This window comes from Lissotriton vulgaris, chromosome 5 (genome assembly GCF_964263255.1).
Source record: "Lissotriton vulgaris chromosome 5, aLisVul1.2, whole genome shotgun sequence".
Taxonomy (NCBI): Eukaryota; Metazoa; Chordata; class Amphibia; order Caudata; family Salamandridae; genus Lissotriton; species Lissotriton vulgaris.
In genome coordinates, this window is record NC_141693.1 from 1,447,098,048 (window position 1) to 1,447,117,823 (window position 19,776).

General features: G+C 46.5%; 1 pseudogene across 1 annotated transcript in view; it reads right to left on the bottom strand.

The window, feature by feature from the left end:
- Positions 1 to 14,900, bottom strand: part of LOC147712720 (histone-lysine N-methyltransferase SMYD3 pseudogene) — a 36,642-nt pseudogene extending 21,742 nt beyond the window's left edge. Inside the window, exon 1 of the transcript XR_015295766.1 lies at positions 14,824 to 14,900. The product of XR_015295766.1 is annotated as a histone-lysine N-methyltransferase SMYD3 pseudogene (transcript). The remainder of the gene's footprint in view (positions 1 to 14,823) is intronic.
- Positions 14,901 to 19,776: the final 4,876 nt, after the last annotated feature.

The following is a 19,776-nucleotide window of genomic DNA, read 5'->3' on the forward strand; positions in this document are numbered from 1 at the left end:
AAAGCCTTACAGACTCCGCCCTCTTTTGCTAATAGGACATCTAATGCAAGACGGTTCTGGAGGACCATAGCCCTTATCGATTGCATCTCTCCTTCTACCAGCATTAAGGACTGAGCAGTGCTGGCAGACAACCTGTCTACGACTGTTGCTAGTCGTCTAATTTTAACATCATTAAGAATTAATCCCAGAAGAGGGAACACAGCCCCAAAGACATCTCCAACCATTTCTACACCTCCTACATCTCTCCTTCCCCTTGATGATGTCTTGCCCTCGATGATCTCTAAGTCTTGGGCATGATATATTTTAGGGAAGATAATTGCCAAGTAACATGAGCCATACCAATTATCAGGTAGCCTCACGTAGGCATTTCTTCCACATACGAAATATACATTTGGAATCACTTGCATTCCCTTCAGGAAGTCCTTGGTGTAGTACTCTAAATTGAAAGCATGTTCACAGCTAACTTCTCCCACGTATACATTTTCATAATACGTTTTGGCTCTATGAAGACATAACTTTCCTCTCTGCGTTCTATCTAAAGCTATTGGACCACTACTACCCTTTCTCTTGTGTGCCTTTTCTTCCTCGGTCCAATCTGTTTTCCATTGTCCTGATTTTTTCAAAATCTTTTGTCTCCTATTCCGATCATCCACCTGCCCTATGAACTTTTTCTCGACTTCTGACACCTTGCATGTCAGGTTATTTCTGCGGGCATGTGAAGTATCTAAAGTAATCCAAGGAATGAAAAACTTTGCCAACCTGTCTTCACTCTTCCAGTAGTCCCATTTATTCATTTGTTTATAATTTGGGACTTCTGGTAACACTGCATCGTAATTGGAGAAATAGTATTCAAAACTATCTCTCCCATAAAATATACTAAGCAACAAGCTGCATGTAATGCCATATGTCAGCGGGAGGTGATGATATTGAATGCCTTCATCTACAGACGCCGGCAACTGCATGCAGACGTAACAGTCCTTGACCTCCATGGCATCCACGTATTCATATAATAATTTAGCATAAGCATTTGACCTAAAGTCACCTTGGGACTCATCCACGTGTAACCTGCGGGCTTCTGCAGCTAATAACGCTTTTTCTTGTGTGTTTTCCCCTTTCTCACCAGCAACGGTGGGTGTAAGCGCCTCTACAGATGTCACATCAGTTACCTTTGCCTCTTCCTCATGTCCCTTTACATAAGAGACTGTTACTACTAAAGCTATTAATATTATTACTCCTACTATTAGTGTACCTATTATACATTTCGCTCTGCGATTCTGGGTACCGGCCTCCATTTCGTCAGATAGTGTGGCTCTCTCGTAACTCAGCACAAAGTTCCTTTCTTTTTCCGTTCCTTTACAGTCTCTTTACTCCTTTTGTCTTGAGAACCACGCAACTGGAAGCTGACAACCCTTTCCGCAAAAGTTCCTTTTAGTTCAAATACAGACAACCCTAGCCCTTCTCCATCAACTCAGGGAAAGTCCCTAAGATTCTCTGCTTCCTAGGCGCTAGGTAATCTTCTTTTCTTCACGCTTATTTACAAAGTCTTTTAAGCATCCACTATCAGGCGCTCGCCTGCAGCTTCGATAGCAAAATTCAATATTTCCATACGAAGATTGTGCTCTTCTGGGGCTGATATCTTTGTACCAAAATCGGGGAATTGCAATTCTGTGAGAAACATGTGCTTTAACTTGCTGAGGCGGGGAGGTCGGGGGAGCATGAATGTCAGTGACCCTTCTTGTTCAACTCCGGGTACTAACAGTCGTATCTCCACTGTTACGATGGGCTCAGAACTGGACACTACCACCGCTCGGATCCTCCCTGTCACTGGTTTCGAAGCCATCTGTCGCCAGATATGTCCACTCAGGGGTGGAGTATCTTCTGTTAGGCACACGCACTCTTCTTGACCTCCTCAACTCCGGTGCTCCAGCGCCCTGAGCACCTTCTTCTGGGTCTGAGTCTTCTGATATCGGAGGAAGGGTTCTCTCCGGAGTTGACCTTAGGCTAGAGCTCCTTCTTTGCGGCCAATCAGCTTCTCCACGTACCCTTCTACTCCGTCTTCTTCTTGTTTTTTCACGCTCTCTGTCAGACCTGTCAGCGTCTGACTCGTACTCCCAGCTACCTTCTCCTTCAGTAGCGTCGTCTGTCTCGCTGCTGTACTGACCGTCCTCAGCTTGGTCAGACTCGTTCCTCGCTTCCGCTGGCACCTCTACAGCTTGGCTAGCCCCCTCTATGGCTTCTCGGTCCGCTGCTGGACGTCTATCCGAGAGAGGAGCTGTTTCTTCCAGAGGTGCTGGAACCCTCCGCGTGTGGGACGCGTGGATCCAGTTGGGCAGGCCTCCCACCTTCACTGCCGTGCTTGTGGTCAGGATGATCTGGAAGGGCCCACGCCAACGAACATCCAAGCAGCTGCTTCTCACGTGTTTTTTCACCAGGACCCAGTCCCCAGGAAGCAAGTCATGACACGGGTCCTGGCACGATGGTACCTCGGCAGCCTGCACCTGAAGGGACACAGAATGAATGGCGTCAGACAGCCCCTTACAATAGTCCAGGATCATATCATCTGTGATGCTAATCAGTGCAGCAGTTGGGACAGAAGGTAACCTCATTGCTCTTCCCATCAACACCTCATGAGGAGACAAACCCGTTCTCCTATCCGGGGTACTACGGAGGCTCATAAGGACCAATGGCAACGCATCAGGCCAACTCAAGGATGTTGATGAACACACCTTTGCAATTCTGGCCTTGATGGTGCCATTTATTTGCTCCACAATTCCTGAAGCTTCTGGTCGATAACTGCAATGTAGTTTCTGATCTATGTTCAAAGCTGCACAAATCATTTTCACAAGCGAGCTGTTGAAATGCGTTCCCCTATCCGATTCCAAAGAGGCCGGCACCCCGAAGCGCGGGATAAGCTCCCTAAGCAGTATCTTAGCTACTGTGAGGGTGTCGCACCTGCGTGTAGGATATGCCTCAACCCATCTGGAGAAAACGCAAACAACCACCAGGATATAACGGAGGCGGCTGCACCTTGGCATTTCGATAAAATCTATCTGCATTCGATTGAATGGACCTCCTGACCTCCCAATGTGGCTCAGTGCAACTGGTGTCTTTTTCCCTACATTCAACTGCTGGCACGTCACACAACGCTGGCACACTGCTTCGGCTGCTACTCTGAACTTGGGGTTGTACCAGGTCTGTCTAAACACTCTCAGCATAGCATCTCTTCCTAAGTGGACAGGACCATGTATGTGTCGGGCCATTGGGCTCACCATCTCATTGGGCAACACTGCTCTGCCATCTGCTGAGACCCAGAAATGGGCCTCACCCATCACACATCCTGCCTTTTGCCATGTTTCTCTTTCACAGTCAGGAGCATTCTCTTGCATCTCCTTCAGTTCGTCCCAAGTATCAACAGTTTCCAATATCATAGCTAATTCAGTCCTTACATTTATTCCACCCACTTCCACCTCTGTGAAAGAGTACCCTGTTTCCGCGCAATACCGCGCGACTTCGTCGGCATATCTATTGCCTTGTGACACGAAGTCCATATTTCTGGTATGTGCGGTACACTTCACAACTGCGATACCTGCTGGACATTGCAACGCCTCTAACAACAGGCGCACAAACTCTCCATTGCGAATGGGAGAGCCTGAAGAGGTCATGAAACCTCTTTGAGACCACAACTGCCCGTAATCATGAACTACCCCGTAACCATATTGACTGTCAGTGTATATGGTGACTCGGATTTGATTGCTTGCCAGGCAGGCACACGTCAGGGCAATAATCTCGGCTACCTGAGCGGAGTGTACTCCTTCCAGGCATCCAGCTTCCACTACTCCAGTAATTGTACAAACAGCGTAAGCTGCTCTCAACTGCCCAACTTCGTCTCTTACACATGAGCCATCGACAAAGAAAATTTCATCTGGGTCGGTCAGTGGCTCATCTACGATGTCGGGTCTTGGTTTGGTGCATAGTTCAGTCACATCGAGGCAGTCATGGTCTGTACATTCATCATCATCCTCAATATCGTTTGGAAGTGGCATCAAGGTAGCAGGATTTAAAACAGAGCATCTCCTGAGGGTCACGTTCTCTGCAGCAAGAATGACGTGCTCATAGCGCGTGAGCCTGCTGTTCGTCAGATGCTGTGTTTTGGTCCTGGTCATCAACAATTCAACAGAGTGGGGCACATGCACCTCTAACGGGTGCCCCATCACGATATTTTCACACCTCTCAATGCTGACACCTGTTGCGGCAACGGATTTGAGACATCCGGGCAACGCTGCGGCTACTGGGTCTAAAGTAGCCGAGAAATAAGCGACTGGTCTACGGGCATTCCCATGAATTTGGGCCAACACAGACAGCGCGCATCCCTCTCTCTCACAGCAGTAGAGCAAGAATGGTTTATCGTAATCTGGCATTCCCAGAGCCGGAGCACGACACAAGTCCTCTCTCAGCTGCAGGAACGCCATCAAACAGTCTTTGTCCCATGGTACCGGATCACTCACCTCCTTGTGCGTCAGTTTTTGCAAGGGCTTTGCTTTCAGTGAAAAGTTTGCAATCCACTGTCGGCAATATCCCACCATTCCTAGAAACATCCTGACTTCTCTCTGTGTTTTAGGCGCATTCATCTTCATGATGGCCTCTATCCTGTCTGGTGACACTTTTCGTTTACCTTTCTCAATTCTGTGTCCCAAGTACTGTACCTCTGTCAGGCAGTACTGTAATTTTCCCGGGGACACCTTATGCCCATTTTCAGCTAGGTGGTTTAACAATGCAATAGAGTCTTCCCTGCAAGCTTCTTCTGTTTCTGACGCCACAAGAAGGTCGTCTATGTACTGGACCAGAACTGACCTCTGGGGCAGCACTAGACTTTCAAGATTTCTCTTCAGGAGCTGGTTGAAGATCGATGGGCTCTCTGTATACCCCTGAGGAATACGACACCATGTTAGGACGCGACCTTCCAGCTTAAATGCGAAAAGAAAATGGCTTTCTTCGTCCAAAGGGATCGAAAAGAAAGCCTGGCAAAGATCAATTACAGTGAACCATTCTGCTTGGAACGGTATCTGAAACAGTATCACTGATGGATTCGGTACCACTGGACAACACGAAACGACTATGTTATTAATCTTTCTGAGGTCCTGCACTATCCGAAATTTCCCATTTGGTTTCTGCAAACCCATAATCGGGGAGTTACATGGACTACCCACGATTTCCTTCAGTATTCCCTGCTTAATCATGGACTCAATCACGGGTTTTATGCCTGCAATCGTTTCTGGAGTCAATTTATACTGAGGGGTTCTTGGGAACTCAGCATGTGGTTTCACTACAATTTTCACTGGGTCCACCCCTTTCACCAACCCAATCTCTTCCCCAGTGAAATCCCACACTTCTGGAGCAACTGTCTCTCTCAAATCCCAGGGGAGCTCGTCTACTGTCAGAGTGGGATACAACTCCACACATATTCTGGAATTTGCGACTTTAAAGTCTGCATCATCATCATTAGTCAGTACCTCCACTCCTTGCGGGGTACAGTATATAGTGCAGTTCAATTTGCACAAAAGGTCTCTTCCTAGCAGACATACAGGACTAGAATCGCAAACCACAAACTGATGTTCATCACTGTACTTCCCTATTTTCACCTGCACGGGTTCAGTCAGAGGACTGGTCATTCTCTTGTTAGCGACCCCCACCACTTGTATGGTCTCCCCAGACATGGGCAGGCCTGGCACTGCGGCCGACCTGATCGTGGATCGAGTGGCTCCTGTGTCCACTAGAAATGTCGTGGGGAACCCTGCCACTTCAGCCTCAACATAGGGTCCCCTCTGGTCTACCTCCAGGGCTGCCCCAAGGGTGCAGTCATCCCTTTCCACTCTCTGTCCAGTTAGTGGGTCCACATAATAGCATTCCTCTCCTCCGACAAACAGGGGCATCTGTCTATACGTCTTACCCATGGTCCCTACTCTGGGTGGCTGCGGGAACTGAGCTCGGGGAGGTGGCCCCCCCCCTTTGAGCACCTTTCCCTGGTATTGCGTTACCCCTCTTGTAGGCACACTCTGGGTCTCTTCCTCTTCTACCTCTTGGTCTCCTATCTCCACATTATAGGGACACTCGCGTTTCCAATGTCCCACCTCGTTACACTGGTGGCACCTAGTTGTTTTCTTTAAGGCAGCTATATCTATCCTGGGTCTAAAGGTGGAGTTCTCCTCATTGCCCTTGTTCTGGCTGTATTGTTTCTTTCCTCCAGTACCTGTTCCTGGTTGCTGTTGCTGCTGTCCCCCCTTCCCTGCTGCCTGCATCTGTACCACCATCAGTTTCTCCTTTAGTTTCTTAGCCTTGGAGTCTATCTCATCACAGCAGTACCTGGCATACCTCAGTATTTCGTCTAGGGGTTTATTTTGCCAACAGATCAAGTGTTGCTGTATCATTAAACTAATATCCGGTCTCAGCCCCAAAATGAATTTGGACACAAACTGCCCTATGTCCTTCGGATCCATGACATCTAGACCGCTATACTGTTTAAACGCCTTCAGCAATCTCTCGTAGTATTCGTGAACTGTCTCTTTGGGTTCCTGTCTTGTTCGGTCAATTTTTACCCAATCTATGTCCTGCATTGGCACTTTATCTTTCAGCCAAGTCAATACTCTCTCGAACTTTGCCATCACACTCTCGGACGGCCCATTAGTCCTAGCATCTCTCTCTGGCTCTATGGTGGGCCACTCAGCGCTAACCTTGCATGCGGTCCACAAATCCCCTGGCACTACTATGTCAAACAGCGTGTTCAAATCTATCCATAGGACCTTTGAGATTTTTACGAATCTCTCAACTTGCTTATACCACTCCACTGGGTTTTCCCGCAGTTTGGGGAAAGAGGTGGTAAAAGCAGCTAAATCCCCCCTACTCCAAGGGACGTGGACATAGGTCCCATTTGCGACTTCCCTCAAAGGGTATGTCTCTACTCCCTGCTGTCCTCCTGGTGTCATCCCAAGTGTGCTTCTCCTGACGGTCCCTCTCTTGGACCACCTCTCTTCCCACTTATCTAGGGCCCTCCATGTCCTTATTCCAGTGATCAGTTCCCTTATGTGTGTTTTCAATCCGATGGTTCTCCTCTCATCTAGATCTCGGTCTGTGTAATGTAGCCTGTGGTTGCCCTGTAATGCTTTGGTCCTTGACAGGTCTACCATATATTTGCCTGCTAGTTCGACTAATTTCTCATGGGTTGCTCTCGCCTTTCGAGTTACGTCCTTTGCCATGAACAGAATTTCATCCTGCTCATACATGTCCATTCTTTCTAAGGGCAGGGTACCGTCTACCATGTCATCCAGATCTGACTTTAAGCTGGAGACATCGAGTCTTTTGGCTTTTATTTCTGCTCGCAATAACTCCTTCGAGGGAGGTTCACAGGTATCTCTCCCATCCCAACTCCGGGCCCTACGTTTGGGTTCGGGAGAGTTGGGGAGTGCTCTCTCTTGTTCCCATCTCTCCAGATCCCATGCTCGGCCATCCGATCTTGGAAGGTGATGGAACACGGGCCTGTTACCCCCTATCTTACTTTGTCCATTCTCTCCTCTCTTCTCACAGTAGGACTCTCTGTTATCCTCCCTTCGGTCTCCATTCTCTCTTGGCCTCGTATCACTTAGTATCTGATACGATCCTTCCTGGTTTCCCATATTCCCTGGACTGCGCTCATGTCCGTCGTCACAGGGACTATGGTGCGGCCTCTCGCAACTCCCACTCTGTTCTCTCCTGCTGGGCCCACAGTGGATACACTTAAAGCTGTCCCTGTACTCCCGAGCCCTCCTGTCTTCTTCACTATGTATTGGGCGAGACACCCCCCCGTTCTCTGGGCCCCCATTTTCCAGGTCTGATCTACCTCCACTCCGGGCCCAATGGGTGACTCTTCTACTGTCCTTCTCCCTCCCGTCCCACTCCGGACTGCTCTCTCCAGCCCCGCAGTGAGTCCGGGCTCTGCTGTCCTGACTTTCCCTTTCAGCTTCCGCCGCTATGATGCTCTTGTGAGCCTCAACTGCCTCATCCCATTTCTTCATGTACTCGTTTAACTCTTGAAAGGATTTCCGTCCTGGTCCCCTCATATCCTCTGGCCATCTAATGTCCCCCAGATCTCCTGTTGTGTGTACTGGGGTGCTCCAATCTCTTGGTATCGGCAACTGACTTGGGGAGTTGATCGTATCTTTCCTCCTTGCCATCTCTGCTCTTTCTCTGTCCCTCCGTACCCGTTCTTCCCCTCTAGCCCTGTCTGGGTCATATACCGATACTATAGGACCTATGGTAACAGGTACCTGTAGTGCATCAGGTAATGCGTAGGATGTGGCACACTCCGTTTCTGGCGCTCTTTGCACCACAAACCTCCCGACCACCTGTTGCACTTGGCTAGGCTGGGACAGTTCTTTCTTTGCAGCGGGATCCCAATTGAGACTGGGAAGCGGCCCATGCTCTCCTGCATTGCCCCCCCCCCCTTCTCTCCATTATCGACATCTCCCCCTGCTCTGTTATACGGAGGTGGCCTGTCTGTCAATAATCTGTTTATCAGGCTGTCCTCTGTCTCGCTCTCGTCATCCTCTTCTAGGGGGCTTTTGTTCCCGGGCATCTCTAACACTGGATATAATTTATTAACTTCCATGTTATGCACCCTCCATCTTTTAGCATCCTCATCCCACTTAGCATCCTGTACTGCCCTTACCGAACGTTTCACTCTTTCTTGCCGTCTGTTCATGTTTTTCTCATGCGCTGCCCTAATCCATGCATTAAGGGCTTCAAACTGTGTTGGTCTAGGCAAGGGTCTCGTAGAGGTCATAATTGCTTTTAATCTGTGTAGCACCTCTAATCTGAACGTCCCGTACTTCGGGAACGTGAGTTCCTCATTTCCATCTGTCATCTTACTCCACTCTGAGATCCACAGAATCGTGTGCAGCCCAACATTTGTCCCCATGTAACGAGCTGGCGTACCCTCCGGCGGGGCTTCTTCCCCTTCATACGATCCCCTGCGTTCTCTTTTAAACAGCGCTCTTAACCATTTAAAACACTTCATAATTATGCGCAAGATTTCCAGCTTGAATACTTTATTTACTTCCTGATGTCAATCCACCAATCTTAGCGCGGCTTTGCTAGCTGGCCTATCGCAGCGCGGTCTTTCACCGGCCGGCCAATCCCAGCGCGGCACTTTCTGACGTCACTAGTCTCCGCTTCGCAGCAGCACCCCTCCTTTCTCAGCTCTCCTCGCGGTCATGCATGCGTCCCATTCATACACCGAAAAATGACTACTTCCGACCAAGCGGTCACTTCCCTCGACTGTACATCCACAGTCTATCTGTAATTGTCAACACAACTGACGAGATGTCTATCGTCTCTCTGATAGGTTCTTTACACACACAGTAACTTCCGGCCAGCGTCCGTTACTCACGCACTCACTCTTACGTTCCCCCTATCTGGTCCTTCGGGTGATCACTGGTACCTCATGACCCCCTTCACACTGGTTAACAATTACTCTGAGTGTCCGATACACCCGAACCACTTAAGCTCTCCTTGAGCTTAAGATTTCCACCGGTTGCGCGCGCTCACAACCTGTTCCACAGTCTCTCTACAGGCATTCAACTCCGCCAGACATTACAACATCGATACAATACAAAACACCGCAATCTAGCACGCATGACCCTTTATACTCACTCTCGACCGATACTGCTGCTTTTCTGTCTCACGTCATCCGGTCCTTCTTCCGCGGGCGGTTCTTCCGATCATCGGTCTCTAGGGGCCTTGGGGTAATCTAACCTGGCCTAGATCACCTTCCTCAAGAAGGCAACCATCCTCTATAGCTACCAACTGGAAGGGCGAGATTTTGATCAATACCTTATCACTATCGATCTAAAACCCCGGTCTGGTCGACTGAACCTTTATTGCCTGTCATTGAGGGAAGAAAGTGCATCTCTTACCAAGTTAGTTCTCCCAATAAAGGACTCTGCTTCAAAGGATCACAAACAACTTCTAGCTTTCAAAGGTTTATTATAAAGTCAGGATAAGTTGCAGATACAAGCATCTCAAAATGAGATTCACCAGATACACGGGCCCAACTACGTACATGTGTTCTCTGAAAGCCCTCAGACGAACAACAGAAACTACCAATACCAGTTCTAAAAACAATAGTGCTATTAGCATAGACACATATTGAAATCTGTCAGTCATTTACAGCCGGAGATAAAATACAGGTTAGGCTGACCCTACCCTGCTCTAGATGGTATCCCTACTTAACCAGGTCTCAACCTATCAAAAGGTGTCAGCAGTGAATGACTCCCAAGGGAAGCCACCCACTCTCAAACTCTTGGTGAAAACCTATAGTTCTCCAATCATGACCCCTCTCTGCCTACCCATCCGCTCTCTAAAGGGTCCTCAGGCTTCTGCTCTAACTCCACCCAGGGGTGCTGTCCCTAATACAAAAATCCAACAACATTTAGGACGCCCCTCGTGAGACGCCCCTCACGTGGTGTAGCTTCTGGCTTTTTCCATGATGAGGCCTTGTGGTTAGAGTCGACCTTGCTTCTCAGATTCTTCTCCGGCCCGCTGATACCCCTTAAACATTCCGGAACCCTCCTCCATGTCTGGTCCATTTCTTGAACAAGCTTCTATTCATTTTATTAATAATTGAATACCCCCTTTTCTCTTCCAGACAGACATTTGCAGCCAAATCCCAAATCTCATGGTTTTCTAACCGCGTTGCAACATTCCCCGGCCCAGACTAATATGTGTAAATCAACGTTAAAGCTTTCCAGCTCTACAACATTTTTATAGTATTCAACTTCTTCTTTAATTATTAGCATGTTAATACTCTTATTCTACTGATTCGGTAAACACATCTATAAATCAAGGCCTACTCATTATTACTAAACATTAGTGCAATCCATATTGTGAAATTTAATCACCTTCCCCCTCCCTCCTAGCTCTGGCCCTGAGGCCTACCACGTTCAACGTTTCCGTATGCCATCTTACATTTTAGCAGCTACACAACATGGATTCAGGAATAATCACGTTTAATAAAATCGTATTGCTTCACACATTTCTGTATTAGTTCCACTTCTACTTAAATTTCTATATTAACTACACATTTCAGAATATAACTATGGATACTATCAGCACTCATGGCATTTCTCTTCATGACTTGTGCTTACTACGTGTAAGTGTGATGTATTTCTACATTTTGGTCAGTTTGCGCTCTCTCAGTACTTTATGTTCATTAGATAGTCGATTTGATCAGCTGAGCTTTGTACGAAGCAACTATAGTAAGCACCAACTGGATTTATATGAGCAATCAATGTATAACTTGATATAATGTGAAAATTAATAAAAACAGGTTTTTTTTTAAAAGAAAAACTTGGTCACACTTCTCAAGAAATTGATGATTGGCTTAGAGGTATTGAAACGTCTGTCAATGAAAAGGATTTAGGAAATATTAGATCAAATGCTTCGGAGTTGAAAAAAACTAGGGGGCATATTACCAACAAGTAGCGATATTTATCGCTAAATAGGCTTAGTGACGATTTTTTTATCGCTGCCTATCACTGGATATGTTAGCGGAGAAAACATTCTATTAGCAATGTTTTTCTCCATTGTGCTAAAATATCCAGCGATAGCGGCGAAATGCTTGAATATCGCTGAGAATACAGCGATATTCACGCATTAGCGACGAAATGCTCTTAGCCATGTTATCCACCTCCCATTGGATAACATGGCTAAGAAATGGTCTGGGCAGGTGTTAGTATCTGGAGATATTCGCGCTTAGCGTGAATATTTCCGAAGCTACGCCTGCCTTACTAATAGGCGATAGCGACGCTAGCGACTGCTTTCAGTCGCTAACTGGTTGGGTATGCCCAGTTTGCATGTCATTAGCGATAAACATCGCTGACATGCAAAGCGGGCCCCAAACCGCTCGCTATCGCCTAAAAGCTGTCGCTAACATCAGTTAGCGACAGCTTGCTAATAGGGCGAAAGAATTATCGCCGCTTAGCGGCTTGGTAATATGCCCCCTGATTTCTTGATGTAGTGAGACTCAAGGTAGAGTTGGAGGATAATGAGCCGTGCGAGGACTCACACCAGAGCTTTTGTTTGACTCAACACTAATCAGTGGGCTGCACTGCGTATTTACCGAAGCTTTGCAACAGTCTTGGCTGAAATTGTTGTAGGTGTGTAATGACTGAGACCTTGATCCTTCTGTTTGTGCGTCCTTTAACATAGCACCACGAGCCATTTCCCTGGGCCCCACCATCATTAGCAAATTCACTGCAACTGGCTTTTTACATCTAACCACCAGTTGGCCAATCTCTACTGGGAGGACAGAGATGGAGGTGTAGGACTGGGTTGAAGGTAAGCTGAAGGCTGCACCTCTGCCCATTCGTTTCTATTTAAGGATCGGCGAGCACCAGTGGAATAGCAAGTATGTAACGGGCCCTACTGCAAGCATGAGATTGAATGACTGGAACAGTCTTGTATATTGCAACAGCTGCTCCATAAGGAGCCTCCGGGCGCTGTGAGCTGGGGGAGAGAGCAAGTGGCTTAAATATTGAAAAGATGCATTTTAAGCATTTTCTCGAATGTGTCCACAGTAGGATAGGAGCCTGTGGGATATGGGCCCTCTGTTGCCTTCTATGGCTAAGTAGTAAAAACATCCATAACTGGGGTGCAGAGGGCTCTTTAAAAAAATGTGGGTCTTGGTGCCACTGCACCTGTAAACAAATTGATACCTAAATCTTGGAGACCACTGCAGCATCGCACAGCAGCACGGTTGATAGACCCCAACATCCTCCTAGTGATATTATTTTATGTAATGTAGATGCTGTCATGTCATTTAATTTTATATATGTAGCTGCTATATGTTCTGTTATTTTATGTTCTGTTATGTAATATGTAGCTGCTGTCCTGTTATTTCATGTTGTTATGTAATACGTAGCTGGTAATATGTAGCTGTTGTCCTGTCAGTTCATGTTATATTATGGCATGCTATATATAGCTCCGGTATGTTATGTTGTTCCGATCCTGTTTATTCTGTGAAAGGTTGCTCCTGTCTATGTTATGCTATGCTGCTGTTATCTAAGGAATGTTATGTAGCTGCTGTCTCGTTATTTTATGTTGCTACTCTCTATGTTATATTATGTTGCTGTTGTCTACATCTATTGTTGCCGGCTCTATATCTTATATAGCTGCTGTCTGTTATGCTGTTTTATATTATATTATGTAACATGTAGATGCGGTTTGTTATGTTATTTCGTGTTATGTTATGTAATATTTAGCTGCTGTGTTTTATGTTGTGTAGCTGCTGTTTATATTCTGGTTATATTGCTTCTGCCTATATGTAATGTTATGGTGCTGTTGTTTGTTTATATTATGGTTATGTTGCTCCTGTCTATATGTAACGCTAAGGTGCTTTTGTTTATGGTATGGTATGTAGGTGCTCTATGTAATTTTAAGGTTTGTAATATGCAGTGGTTGCTTTCATCATTGTTAAATTACCTTAAGTAACATGAACCTGCGGTGTGCCTTATGTTATGTTGCTACTGTCTATGTTACACTCATACTACTGTCCAAGTTATGTTATGTAGCCACTATCTTATCTACTCTCGTGTAGATAGATACTTGTCATATGATGCTGTATAAGTGCCTATTTTGGCTTATTTGCATATCTGTTCAGTACAATGTACCTAATTTATATGACATAAAACAGATTATTAATACTATTCAACCCCTGTCCGAACAGTTCACGAAAACTGACTCCTGTTACTATCTGCTTCCCTCTCTGGTTTATCTCACTTTCCTGCCCTTCTCTGTCCCTCCCTTGGTGCTGTGACTGTATATCCAGTCATATCCCCTCCCTATGTATATAGAGATAACTCTAATCACTAGTATATGCAGTAGACCGTTGTGCTCTCTTCCATTTCTATGTGACTCTTAGAGTATATCCATGTGTATCCCCTCCCTATGTATATAGAGATAACTCTAATCACTAGTATATGCAGTAGACCGTTGTGCTCTCTTCCATTGCTAGGTGACTCTTAGAGTATATCCAGGTGTATCCCCTCCCTATGTATATAGAGATAACTCTAATCACTAGTATATGCAGTAGACCGGTGCGCTCTCTTCCATTTCTATGTGGCTCTTAGAGTATATCCATGTGTATCCCCTCCCTATGTATATAGAGATAACTCTAATCACTAGTATATGCAGTAGACCGTTGTGCTCTCTTCCATTCCTATGTGACTCTTAGAGTATATCCAGTCTTACCCCTTCCCTATGTATATAGAGATAACGCTAATCACTAGTTTATGCAGGAGTCCGCTCTGCTCTCTACCATTCCTATGTGACTCTTAGAGTATATCCATGTGTATCCCCTCCCTAAGTAGATAGAGATTTCACTAGTATATGCCTAGAGTTTATCGATTTGTATCTCCTCCTTGTGTGACTTTATCTCTTGTACATTTGCAATTTTTTTCTGTTTGTACCTTTTTATAACGCATGTAATCCTAAGTCCGTATGTTTTCAACTGGTTCTTATGTAAGTCAAAAATTTGCCAATTCTTTTTGTACCGTCAGTCCTTATGTTTGAAACTGGGTCCTATGTAAAGCGCTCTGACACCTTCGGGTAAAGTTCGCGCTATATAAAATCGCATAAATAAATAAATAAATAAATAAAAAAATTGCACTTTTGCGTCGGGACGCAAGAAAAGAACTTTCCGGCGCCCTGGTTGGTTCCTCCTTCCTTCTGCCTGGAGCTCCCGTCCCTTGACCCTCATCCCACCTCTCGCGAGCGCTCTGTGCCGCCTCCTCTTACCTTGCTGCTCTCCTGCCGCCTTCGCTCGCTGTCCTCTGCTGGGCTCTCCCGTCTTCTGCCTGATCTCACCCGCGTTCACCAAACTTCTTTCTTGCAGAAGAAACGAAACTTACGCCGGTATCTTCTAACGGAAATTGTTGCTGCGGCTTCGATTTCCTTTCTCCTCAGGCAGAAAAGAAACAAGCATCGCCAACGCTAATAGGTGTGGCTCTTGTTTGAGAAATTACAAAGCGACTCACTAACGTGTGATATGATTGTCTACTGATGGCAGCGGCAAAGCGAAGTTGCCAAGCGCCATAATGCAAATAAAGAGAACGAGCCCCAGTGGCCTCATTAAGATAGTAAAAATACAGCCATATTTGTCACACTAAATGTATAAGTGAGGATCTCCGACGGCCTTCGGGCTTTTGTGCTTTACGAACTTCCAAGATTATAAAAAAAATAAAGATGCCATTCTAGGTGTCTCACTCTCTTCTCTGCCTCTCCACCCTCTCCTCCTCCTCTCATCTCCACCTGGCTTCCTTTCAAGTAGCCATAAACAATGCAGTAGCTGCAGTGACACCACAGCTAAGGGTTTTGACGGGCCCTTTGCAATCCAAAAATCATACACAATTACACCACATATTGCAAAATGTGGCATACGGTATGACGTCGTAGTGTCACCTGCATCCTGAACCACAAGGCGTGTGATCATAGAAATGTGGTAGAGTTCCATCCCCTGAGAAGGAAACCGCTCCTTGGTTTTGAAGGTACCTGTTGGTAGATAGATAACTGGGAAAAGCAACCAATACATCAAAAGCATAACAAAAAGTATCAATTATTATGGTCCCCAGATGTCTTTCAGGCATGAGGCGCATGGTAATGTGCTAGCGTACAGCTCACTGTTCGTGTTGCATTATGTTAAGCTGTTTAACCATCTCTTTAATGGGGGTGCTGATTTGCGTCCCCATTTAATGGCAATCTCTCTTTTCGCCAATAGCAGGCCAATGAATTTCCGGACCCCTTTAGTGAAGTTGGCCACGTAACCCAATTGGGCTAACTCAGGTGTAGGTGTGAATTCCAATTCCACCATCTTCCCTAATGTACTAATTAAACACTGCCTCCCAGTAGGTATGGGTCTTAGTGCAGTTCTAAGTGAGGTGTGCAAAGTCTGCATGCGGAGCCCCGCATTTCAAACAACAATGGGGTCTGCTAGAATCTATTCTGTGGGATATCTCTGGGGTGATGCGAATGCGTCGCAAGAACTTAAAATGAATTAATTTGTCGCGGCTGTTCAGGGAGACATTTTTGGTCTGTGCGCAGCACTCAGCCTATTGGTCGTCTAGAATGGAATGCCCCAGGTCTACCTCCCAGTCTGCACGGATCTTGGTGTAATCTAAGGGGACAGCTGTGGCACACGCTCTATACAATTTGGAGATGATAATGGTAAGTGGGATGAACGAGTCGGGTTCAAGAGGGAATGTGGGCATAATTTCTCTCAATGCCCAGCGTATCTATTTCAGAACAAATTTATCCATAAAGGAGGCCGTGCTGAAACTTTTCTCTGTTACCACTGAGAATATGTGACCGCCAGGGAATAGGTCCCTAACTGTACTAATGCCGTACTTGGTAAGTGAACGTTGAATCAGCTTCTCACCCCTAATTGGGATCCAGCGATTATTTATAATCGGAAGGGCCGACAAATATAGCATGGGGCTCCTGAAATTCTGCATAGGTTTTTCCAGGCCCAACTGGTAGTGTATAGTGTTTGGAAATCTCTAGGATGCCTCTAGGCAAGACCATGTTAACGGTGTTAGGCAGAACAAAATCTGCTTCTGGCCGCAAATAGGGGATTCTGGCGTCTGGGTGGTACCAAGCGTGAGTATAGTGGCATTGGGCAACCAGATAATACAGCTGAAGGTCTGGGACACCAAAGCTTCCTCTGTCGTAAGGAACAGTCAGGATCTGCCAGCGAACCCTGGGTCTTCTTCCCCCCCCAGGTTATACTGATGAGGTGAGAGCGTAACGTTAAGAACAAACTGTTCGGTAGGGGAAGGGCGAGGTTATTAAAGAGATATAAACATTTCGGGAGTACAATCATTTTTATGAGGGCCACTCGACCCGCAAGCTAGAGAGGAAGACGTACCCATTTCTCAATCTGTGACTAAGCTTGTGAACCACTTGGCTTTAGTTCAGTCTGATAACCTGTGCTGTGTCAATGTGGATATGTATGCCTAAATACTTGGTCGATTCCTCGCAACATTCGAGGGGGAATTCGTGGGCCCATTGTTTTGTGCTGGGAGTCAGGGGGAATATTACAGATTTGTGCCAATTAATTCCTAGACCGGAGAAGCGCCCGAACCTTATAATTTCTCTTAAAAGGGGAACGAGATTCATCTGCGGCTGGCGGACATAGAGAACAATGTCATCTGCGTATCAAAAGGGGACCTGCTTGAACTGAAGCCATCTCTGTAGATGTTTCTCCTGGAAGTGCCTGACCAGAGGGTCCAGCTTAAGTATAAACAGGAGAGGTGACATAGGGCAACCTTGTCTGGTGCCTCAAGAAAGTGAGAATGAGCAGGATAGCATGCCGTTGAGGCTCAGTCGTGTCATGGGAAAGCTGTAGAGGAGTGCTGTGACTCCGATGAACCACCTGGGCATATCCATCCTGCCCATCACCTCGGGGTGGGGATGGAGCAATAATTCTCTGTCCAAAACCTCTAACTGAAGCTCGGTACGGGCCAATAACGACTTCAGGTAACTTAAAACTCCAGCATTGTTAGCGATGCAGACCACCCGTATGTATCCATTAAATGCCTCCCAGAGCATAGCCCAGGTATCAACTGTGCCGGTATTTAAGTCAAAGTAGTCTTCTATTGCAACTCCAATCTCGGAGTAAAACAGGTCCTCTTTAAGAGCTCGGCTTGGGAACCGCCACTGTCGCTCATAACCACCTGGCCTAGGGATGCGGAAACTGAGAACCATCTGAGCGTGGTCGGAGTATGTCCTAGGGAGAGTTGTGGTAGCCCTGTATCACGGGCAACGAGCGGGAGAGATCAGCCAGTAGTCCAATCTAGTCCATGTGTTATGTGGAGCAGAGAAATGCGTATACCCAAGGGTGGATAGATTACGTCGTTGGCATATATCGCCAGGGAATCGCAGAGTTCAAAAAAAGCCCTACACGCGCGTGGCTTAGTGTCGGGAGAGGCGGAGGAGCAGTTCAATGATAGGTATAGGAGCAGGGTGAAGTCCCCGCCCACAATCATGTTGGTCGCTCCCAGTTTTTAAGAGTTGAGAGTGTAAATCATGGAAAAACTCAGGGCTGTCAGTGTTAGGAGCATAAACGCATATGAATGCTACACTATGACCCATTAATTTCCCCGCCACTATCGTGTAGCGGCCATCTCCATCGGAGAAGACTTTGTGCAAGTGAAAAGGGTTACGTTTATGTATCAGTATCGCCGTGCCCCTGGCATAAAAACTGAAGTTAGTAAAATATCGATGTTGGCCCAACCCCTAGCAAACTGCATAGTGTCTGATTTGGGTAGATGTGTCTCTTGTAAGAAGGCGATATTTATTTGGTGTCTCTGTAGATAGTGTAAAACTTTTTTTCCGTTTCCTGGTATTGTTCAGACCCCTAACATTCCACGAAATCAGGGACAGATCGGAGGGACCAGGAAGATTGTCTATCATAGCCATCTGGGCTCTTTGGCTAATAATGTAACATCAGTGTCATGGAAAAAAATACAGGGCTTAGCAGTGAGCAGAATGGTAAACAAATAGTAATGGTAGAATCTAAATCATAACCCCTCCCCCACCCAGCCTTGCGCATCCAAACGCATGGAACAATTCCCATTGAAAGATAATTCAATGCATCTAGAAAACTTCCCAACGGTAGTAGCAAATGTACAAAAAGATATATTAAAATCTGTAGTGACATCTAAGTGATATACACCCTGAGGGAAGACAATCCCCGTCGATTACCCCGCATAGTAACACTATCAACTAATATTCATACTATCTCAAAAATGAACATACAAAATACCCAAAGCACATGTTGGCAAATCGTGTCCCAGTATCAGGGAGCGCGCTCAGTCATTGGAAAAGAGTTTGTCGCTGGCATTCGATCTACTGTGAGGGAGGGGAGTCCCAGGCCTTTCAGGAATCTGTTGGCTGCCAGTGTTTTTATAGGTTCTGCAGAATTTCTGTACTGCCGTGGGTGTATCAAATATGCGGGCTCTACCTCCTATGTTTACACGTAGACGTACCTTATAGAGTATGCTATATTTTAGTCCCAAGTTTCTGAGAGTGGTTATACTTCCATCGGGCCTCCTGTACCATAGCTATAAAGTCTGGGTACAATGCAACTGTTGAACCCTGCCATGTAGTGTCGCCCCGATCTCTGGCAAGTTTAAAGCAGTGTCTCTGTTCCGGAAATTCATGATGCGAGCAATGATGGGTCTTGGGGGACAACCCGGGTTTGGGCGAGGACCCAACGAGCGATGGGCCTGTTCGACTTCAAAGCTAGGAGGGAAGGTGTTAGACCTGTCAGCCTTAGGGTGGTCTCCCCTACATTTTTGTCCCTTTTGCCTCCCATTTTTACCTTACATTTTGTTGGACTTAGGACTCCGGGTGCCTCACCACTGCTAAACAGTGCTGAGGTGCGGGTTCTCTCCCCTAAAACATTGTGGGGCTGGCAAATCTACCACCAGCCACTGCTACCGCAGTAAGGCTAATCCTCCATAGGCTAATATTGGGAACCTCCCCTTATGGGATAACTTCTGACAGGGACCTAATAAGTCTGTCATGTTTGGTCTTGTTGGACTCTGGGCGGGGAACCCTTTCCAATGATATATAGGGTTTGGGAATTACTACGCTAGGGATCCCACTTTTACAAGGTGGACCTTTTCCTGCCTCCACTTAGATTAGGCTCTGCAGACTCCCGCTCCCCTCTGCATACTAATAGCCTGCCTG